At 35.5% G+C, this 9,312-nt stretch overlaps 2 non-coding genes across 2 annotated transcripts; both read left to right on the plus strand.

Moving 5' to 3' along the window:
• Window positions 1-1,539: 1,539 nt before the first annotated feature.
• Window positions 1,540-1,613, plus strand: TRNAI-AAU (transfer RNA isoleucine (anticodon AAU)). Its single transcript has one exon. It is a non-coding gene; the product is annotated as a tRNA-Ile (tRNA).
• Window positions 1,614-2,350: 737 nt separating this feature from the next.
• TRNAI-AAU (transfer RNA isoleucine (anticodon AAU)) lies at window positions 2,351-2,424 on the plus strand. The gene has a single exon. It is a non-coding gene; the product is annotated as a tRNA-Ile (tRNA).
• Window positions 2,425-9,312: the final 6,888 nt, after the last annotated feature.

Consider the following 9,312-nt stretch of genomic DNA (forward strand, 5'->3'; position numbering starts at 1 on the left):
TCGGTTTATCCTTCGGGTTGGGTTAGCTGCCTAGTAGGGTCAAGTTGGAATTAGGTCGAAATAAGTATCAGGATGACTCGCGATACGAGCCATCTCGGGTGGTTGGGTTCGGTTTCGGGATTACCTTAATCAGATTATCGGGTTGGTTTGAGTCGATTATGGTTTAATATTTTCGAGTTTTGTCATGTTGATGTTATCGAGATTTACTCGGTCGGACTCGTTAAATATAGTGATATTTTAAATCCAACTTTATTGTATTTTTCGTTTTTTATTTGACAGACAATTTTCATTTGACAAATTATCCGGAAATACTTTCATCTTAAATTAGGAGGAAATTCCCTTACAATTAGAGACCGGGTAAACACTCAAACAGGTCGGGTGGGTCGAATACTTGGCTCGCGTATAGGCAGTGGCGGAACCATGATTTGAGCTTAGGGAGCGAAAATTTTTAAGGGGAGCCGATGGGTAATAATAAACGGCACACTCTAAAAAATTCAAAAATTTTAACTAAAAAGTTCGAAAAATTTAACCCCCGCGGATAGGGGGTCGGGTCATATGGGTTTGGTCAAATAAGGTTCAGGGCATATAGGTTATGGGTCGGGGTGGGGTAACAATACGGGTCAAAAAATAGTGTCTACCGCATTTTTTCTACCATTTTTAAATTGAGAAAATTTTTTAAAAAAATTTAGTTATATTAAATATTATAGAAATCAAGTTATTTTAATAATTATATTATTATTGTTAAAGGTTATAAAAATTACTCGTATATAATATTGGTTTTTTAATTATTTTTACGATTAATAGTAGAAAAATTACTTATTTTATAATTATTATTTTAAATATAATATATAAATATTAATATTTTTAATAAACTTTTAGATTTATCTTTTTTGACTCAACGGGTCGGGTTTTGACCATAAATTAGCTCATTATTTCAGGTTCGGGGTGAAGGGGTCGGTGGTTGAAATTTTATGAGTCTTGACCCTAAAAAAAGGGGTCAAATGTGTCGGGTCAGACGCGCCTACTTACAATCAAAGTGAACGTCAACCAAAATTGTCTTGGTTGTGTAAAATGTTCACCAAACAAAATTATCATTAACACTAAAGTTTATCGGAGTGTTACGTAAAAGGCTACAAAATGATTCATCTAATTACGAGTAGTTAAAATGGTAGAGGCTAATGTCCTTCGATTTAAATTCCCAATCAATAATCCTAAGATTATGTTCATTTCTTGAAAGTGGTAAAGTCATTAGTTTACCTAAACTCGTGACCCATGATCAAACTATTAGCATATAAACTTTGTTGTTGGGTTGATGTCCAACAGTTTTACGTTATCATGAATCCGTCTAACAATAAAACAATATAGCCATTTTACAAGGCAAATCATTGCTTACTTTTGAACGATTACGATTACATATATACTGATAGACATGAATCATTTGCTGGAGTAAGTACTTGAGATACACATCACGGAAATAAATACAGTATTTAAGAGAGGAATTCATTTCATATAAGACAACCTTGCAAACATAAACAACTTGGCCTATTAGCTCAGTTGGTTAGAGCGTCGTGCTAATAACGCGAAGGTCGCAGGTTCGAGACCTGCATAGGCCATTTCATTTATTTTTTTCCTTTTTTCCAGCGTCAATACGTGTGCATGATTTTGGTTCCGAGGTATCTGAAGCCAGAGGTGAAGTCCAAGAGTTTTGTTGCAGCCATTTTAGAGTTATTTAAGATGGTCCCTAGTTTCCGTACTCCTTTGATTTCGCTATCTAACTTGGACTTCAAGGATGTGAATGTGAATTCTGGTTATCTCCGCTTTCAGATATTCAATGGTCGCATGTTGTTCCCAGACAAGCATGCATGTTGGTACTCTCAAGGTTCTTGTATCTGAGCTAGTTTCATCACCTGCCAAAAGTTGCGGAAAGGTCAATCAAGAAGTGAAGAAGGTTCAGCTGTGTATGAACTGGTAAATTTGTCGAAGAAGCAGAATAAGGCTGAGTTGAACACTTGAACTTGTCCTATATATGCATAGAAAAGATATGGCAGCAGTTAATCCAAGATATGAGAAGCCAGAGTCGGAGTCCAAGCGCCTTGGTGCGGCCATTGGGAACGACATAGGCTTATTCAAGATGGCCCCTAAAAAGAATATGAGCCTTCCATCAATGTATTATGATAAAGATGAGATTACACTAATCCAAAGTTATATATCAATGACTTAATTTTATGAATCTTAGAACTTCATGTTTAATTGCCGTTTGAAGATTTCAGTTTTTTCATATTCATGGATTGAGTTTTAATTTTCCCTTTTTAGATAAGTAAATAAGAACAAATTGTCTTAACAATTGCATGGCCTATTAGCTCAGTTGGTTAGAGCGTCGTGCTAATAACGCGAAGGTCGCAGGTTCGAGACCTGCATAGGCCATTTTTTCAATAATGAATTCATGTTTTTGTGCTTCAACTTCAATTTTTCAATAATGAATTCATGTTTTTGTGCTTCAACTTCAATTGCGTGGGCTCGTGTCCTCAATCATCTGCCAACAGAGACGGAAAGATCAATATAAAAAGGTTCAGCTATGAATAGCAATCTGATTTTCAATGGATGATCTATTTGAGTTTAAGCATGACTCTTAAGAAATCCTATTCCTACTTTGTTTCGGATTCCGAAACCTTGCAGACATACTGCTAACTGCCCTATAACTATCACCCTTGGCAAGAATTTATTCAATTCTTTGCAACAGTACAGCAAAAAATAAACAAGCAAAAAGAAACAACAAAGAAATAATAATGGAGTATACAGCCTATGAGCTTGCACTAGATTGCGTGGTTTCGTTGGAAAAGAAGAAGAAATCCTACATGATTACAACACTCTTCCATGACCATGTTTCAGCAGCCGAGCAGCGTAGCACAGACCTTGATGCCAAAGGAAGCGCCTTCTTGAAGTTCAAGGACGTGAATAAGGAAACTGATTTTCTTCGCTTCCAAATTATCAATCAAAACAGGTTGTTTGATGACAAGCAAGTTGGTAATCTCTATGTGCGTGTGTCTGATCTCATGTTATCATCCATCTCAAGCGACAGACAGGTGAACAAAGTAGGTTTAGAAAAGTATGAATTTGGAAAGATGAAATCCAAGAAATACAAGGGCAACCTCAAGTTGTGGTACAAACTGTCTAAGACACAAGAAAAGAAGACAGACGTGGAGTCGAAGCATGTACCTACGGCCATTGGGAATGATATGGTTTCGAGTCTTCGTGCTCCTTTGCTTTCTATTAATTGGAGGAGTTAATGATATGTCAAGGAGTATGAACGATAGAAGCGAAAACTAGATAGAACTCTAGAAGGTTCTTAAAGCGTTGTTTTACATACAAGAAAAGGGCTACATTAAAGCGTTCTCTTGTCAAGGAGTTCTTTTTTATTTCAGAATCCACGACAGTCAAGGAGTATAATGGTAGGCCTCGATCAGTTATTGTTCTTATTTATTTTAATATTTGCCACTGTGGATGCTGCTACCAAAGTACTTCGTAAGCTAATCAATCACCAATAATGTTAGGCCTCAATCAGTTATATATCTCGTCTTTTAAGAGCCCATTGTAGATAGTGTCATAGAAGACCATGCTCGAATCATCGCACAGAGTTGAGGGCTGTTATTCGGACTTAGACTCAACTGGACCGCGGATGCTGCTGCAGAAGTGCGTAGCATTCTGTTAGCAGTAGAACTTTTGAAGCTAGAATAGCTTGGCCTGATCTTGAATGGATGCTCTATTTGCATTATACACGTTAATCCAGTTGTATAATTTGTGCTCGAGCAGGACTCTTAAGAATTCCTATTCCTACTTTGTTTCGCCTTCCGAAACCCTTCATAATATATATACCCTCAACGATAACCCTTCAAGGATTTATTCAATTCATTACAACAACAACAACAAGAAGAAAGAAATAATAATGGAGTGTATAACCACGTATGAGCTTGCACTAGATTGCGTGGTTACATTAGAAAAAAATCTGAAAAGGATGAAGAAGAAATCCTACATGATTACAACACTCTTCCGTGACCATTCTTCAGCATCCGAGGAGCATATCACAGGCCTTGATGCCAAAGGAAGCGTCTTCTTGAACTTCAAACACGTGAATTTGGAATCTGATTTTCTGCGCTTTCAAATCTTTAATGAGGGCGGCTGGTGCTTTGCTGACAAGCGGTTTGGTACTTTGTATGTTAGTGTGTCTCAGCTCGTGTCATCATCTATCACAACCGACAGACAGATGGGCCGAGTAGGTTTGGAAATGTATGGAATTGGAACGCCATCCAAGAAATACACGGGCGACCTCAGGTTGGGGTACAAACTGTCCAAGGTACCAGAAGGGAAAACAGAGGCGGAGTCGAAGCATGTAGCTGCGGCCATTGGGAATGATATGATTCCGAGTCTTTGCACTCCTTGGCTTTCTAGTAACTGTCGAAGTTAGTTTGTAGTTTCAAAATATCGAGTGCCATTGTAAAAACAAGACAAAATTACAATTTACCACCTATTATATTCCCTTTTTTTACAATTAACCCACCTATTATGTTATACTTGACCGATAACCACCTAACTTTCAACAAAACCCAAACAATTCCTGCTTATTTTACATTCTTGTGACGGTTTTGTGTAATTATTGACTTGAACTCATTTTATCGTCTTGCGTAAATTTGCAATGACCAATATACCCTTGTTAATTACATACCCTCTAATTCAATAATAGGTCTTGGTATAGACGGGTGAGACGAACAGACGGTAAAGACCTCTAATAAAATGGGTAGGGGAGACAAGGTGGGGCACCCCCATGTGCTTCCCACTTTATGACAAATGGGTATTTTGTGAGGGGAATGGTATCCGTCTATACCTTGTCCCCCCTACCCACTTTATTAGAGGTTGTTTGGGGGTTTTGTGAATGTGATTGGATTTCAATTGGATTTTTGGGTTTTGTTTGGGGGTTTTGTTTGTTTTTATTGGATGAATGTGATTGAGTGTGGAATAATTAGGGAGGATAAGTAATTAATAAGGGTATATTGGTTATTGCAAATTCACGCAAGACGATAAAATGTGTTCGAGCCGATAATTACACAAAACCGTCACAAGAATATAAAATCGCAATTGCTAAATCCCGCACGCTGTTTTACTTTATGCTACACATTTTACCTTCTTTTTCCATCACTACCCTCCACATAAAAAAAGTACCAAGTAAAAAAAAAATTCTTTATCTTCTCTCTTCCCTCTCAACACCTACACAATTTGTAATAGTTTGACAATTATGAACCGTAATTCGCATATATCACAATTAATTTCTTCGTTTTAATAACAAATTTATTAATACGCATTTTTTAATCGATTGAATGAGTTTTTTTTTTTTTTTTTTTAAAAAAAAAGGGGTTTTTCAAACAATTAGGGTTTGGATGGATTGTTGAAGAGGGCGGTTGTGAGTGGTTGCGAATTAGTCGGTGGTAGGGTGGTCGAAGTACTGTCCGAGGGAGAGCGGTGGTAGGTGGTAGACGATTGAGGCGGTGGTTGTATTGCAGTTGTGGTTTTAAGAAAGCGGCAGCCAACCGTTTTGAGAAGGGCGTCAGTTGTGGCAGGCGAAGGTAAGGGACGGTTGCATTAGGGGGAGTAAGCGAGGAGGAAGGTTGGTCGGCGCTGGCCATTGGGGAGGGCGGTCGCCGTCGGGATGACCGGTGTGGCAGCAGGTGGGGAGTTAGTCGTAGTCCGTAGGTTTCTGTTTTGGATTTTTTGTTAATTTTTTTTTATATATTTTTTCTGGTGAGAAATGGGAGGGATAAAGTCGGAAAAATATGAAAAAAGTGTGTAGGATATAGTATTTTGTGTGTTGGATTTAGCATGTCCCTATAAAATAAGTGGGAATGGTGTGGAATTTGTTGAAAGTTAGCTGATTATTTGTAAAGTATAACATAACACTACTACAGATACAGGCTATAACAACGGTTAAAAACCGTTGTTATATAAAAAAGCGGACGTTGTTAAAGCGTCCGTTGTAAAACGTTTTAACAACGGTTGGTTTTCTTAAGGAACCCGTTGTTAAAACTATTAACAACGGTTTTAAGTATAAAAACTCGTTGTGGAAAGTGTGACTCAATTTTGGTGGGAAAGTTATAACAACGGTTGTAATATACAAAACCGTTGTTATAACTAAAGACAACGGGTTGTTTCTCAATAACCGTTGTTGTTTGTTTTTAAAAAATAAAAAAAATTAAATTAAATATTACTAGATGCATGCATAATTACGGCCCGTTATAATTCCGATGCATGCATTATTACTGCCATCCCTGTGCATATGAATGGACAATATGGAATGAGAAGGGTTATAATAAGATTTGAAGCATCAGAGAGAGATATGATGATGATTATGACACAACTTCCTAACATATATTAATTAAAAAACAACTTAAACCACACATTACTTAGTATAAATACATGCATTATCTCAACTACCATTCCATTATCTCACTATCTCCAAACCCTAACTGTTAAAACAAACTCCAAACCCTAATTAATCTTTCAAACAAACTCCAAACTTCATCAACAAAATGAATGATATCATCCTTAAGACTCTTACTATGATCGAGAACAACAACAGTTTCATCCGCCGGTTGCTCCATATTGAGGACAGTTTTAGGAGCTACCTTGTGGATGCTCGATCCGTACTCAAGGACGCCAAGAAAGATGGCTTGACAGAGCAGCAGTTGTTGCAGCTATATGACGATATATCAACTGCTGAACGGAACCTCCAAATAGCTAAGGAGGAGAGGACAGATATCATAGAAGAGAATAAGACTCTCTATGAAAATATAAGAATTGCATTTTTATTAATGTAATTTTTTTTTAATTTATGTATTTATATATATATATATATATATATATATATTAATTAAGTTTATCATGCATTCCTCTCTATCATCTTGCTTCTTCTTTGTTTTATTTTATTTAATTTGTTTACTAGCTAATTAAGCGAATAATACTTAGAAAAATAACATGATGATCGATAAAAACACATACATGCAAATGAAATAATTAGAAAAAGAAAATAATGACGATGAAAGACGATGAAACCAACAGTGACGGCGAGATTTACCTGATAATTAGAGAAAGTAAGAGACGATGAAATCAACAGTGACGGCGAGATGATAAAGCGACGATGAGAAAGAGAAAAAGAGACGATGAGAAAGTGTGTGTTTTGTGTTTGTGTTTGTGTTTGTGTTTGTGTTAAGGTTTGTGTTTTGTGGCTGTAGCTGATCTGTGTTTGTGTGGTTTATAGTATGGAAAGTATTGACAACGGTTGTTAAACAAAAACCGTTGTTAAAACGTTTTAACAACGGTTTTAAAACAAAAACCGTTGTTAAATAAGTTTTAATAACGGGTTTCAAAAATAACCGCTGTGATTACTTTTCACTAACTTTAAGCCAATTTTGCGCCAAATTATTAACAACGGTTGTGCATGTTTGACCCGTTGTTAAAACTTATAACAACGATTATATAACCATACCCGTTGTAATTAATTTTAGTAAAATTCGCGCCATACATTCTACAACGTCTATTGTGATTTTCGTGAATAAGCGTTGTTAAAGGGGCGTTATAGACTAGTTGCCTGGATTTGTAGTAGTGTAATAGGTGGTAAATTGTAAAAAGGGGAACATAATAGATGGTAAATTGTAATTTTGCCTAAAAATAATTTTATTGAATGTTACTCTAGTTTAAGATGTTGTAAACCATAAAAATTCATACCTGCAATAATAAATAAAGAAAACAAATAATACGGAAAACAAGATTTTATTTTATTATTGAAATATTTAGGGTTACAATTTCCGTAACTCTCTTGATTCCATCTGTAAGGTATTTAGGGTTTTGATAGTGACTACGGGGTCTTATCGACTTAATTCCGTAGGGAGATGATGGGGTCTTTTTGTGACTTATTTCATCCTACCTACAATTTGGTAGTAGGAAGACGGAGTCGTTTGTTTGACTTAATCCATCTCTGCTCTCCTCAAAACCCTAAATATATAGTTGTATTTATAGTAGAGTGGCTTGGAGGGCAAGACGGCATATTCTAGAATATTCTAAGATATTATCACAATATTTTTTGATAATTATCTCTAAAATACTAAAGATATTATAAAATAAATAGATACCAAAATATAAAATTTTGGTGTCTACAAATGCCTCCTCGAGACTGGTTGTAGAGACTTTGATGTCGGTTGCAACTTGGTCTCGAATCTGCTACAGAATTTGACCCTTGGAGAATGGAGATGAAGAGCGAAAATCGTCCCACCGGGCGTGCCAATTTGTAAACCATAAAAATTCATACCTGCAATAATAAATAAAGAAAACAAATAATACGGAAAACAAGATTTTATTTTATTATTGAAATATTTAGGGTTACAATTTCCGTAACTCTCTTGATTCCATCTGTAAGGTATTTAGGGTTTTGATAGTGACTACGGGGTCTTATCGACTTAATTCCGTAGGGAGATGATGGGGTCTTTTTGTGACTTATTCCATCCTACCTACAATTTGGTAGTAGGAAGACGGAGTCGTTTGTTTGACTTAATCCATCTCTGCTCTCCTCAAAACCCTAAATATATAGTTGTATTTATAGTAGAGTGGCTTGGAGGGCAAGACGGCATATTCTAGAATATTCTAAGATATTATCACAATATTTTTTGATAATTATCTCTAAAATACTAAAGATATTATAAAATAAATAGATACCAAAATATAAAATTTTGGTGTCTGCAGATGTACTAGATTTAGTGCCCGTACGTTGCACGGTTACTAAAATTGTTTTTTTAAGGTGAATTTGTGAAAAATGTAATTATATTGTCGTAAGTAACTAATGACTTCAAAATTATGTATAATGTACTTTGTAATATTAATATTGTACTTTCTCCAATTTCTTATTATCTTCCTCCTTTTTTTTTGGCACAAAAAATAAGAGAGGAAAAAAGAAAAAATAAAGTATTATAATAGAAAATGAATGAAACTTATCAAAAAAGGAAAGACGAAAGATAATCAAACTTGTTTGAAAAGAGAAAGAGGGAAGATCATAAAAAATTGGAGGGATGTTGTATCGAGTATTATTAGGAGTTGTACTAAAATTTTATCCTCATGTACTCATATATTCGTAGAAGTATTTAAACTTGTTTAGGAACTGTTTTTCTTTACTTAATTTTGCCGAACTGAAACTATGAGAACTTAACGTTTCTGAAGTGAATTTATAGAAGCTGAACTTAGCTTATAAGAGTTGAATCAAACTTATCAATTGAATGA

This window comes from Silene latifolia, chromosome 1, assembly GCF_048544455.1.
Source record: "Silene latifolia isolate original U9 population chromosome 1, ASM4854445v1, whole genome shotgun sequence".
Classification (NCBI taxonomy): Eukaryota; Viridiplantae; Streptophyta; class Magnoliopsida; order Caryophyllales; family Caryophyllaceae; genus Silene; species Silene latifolia.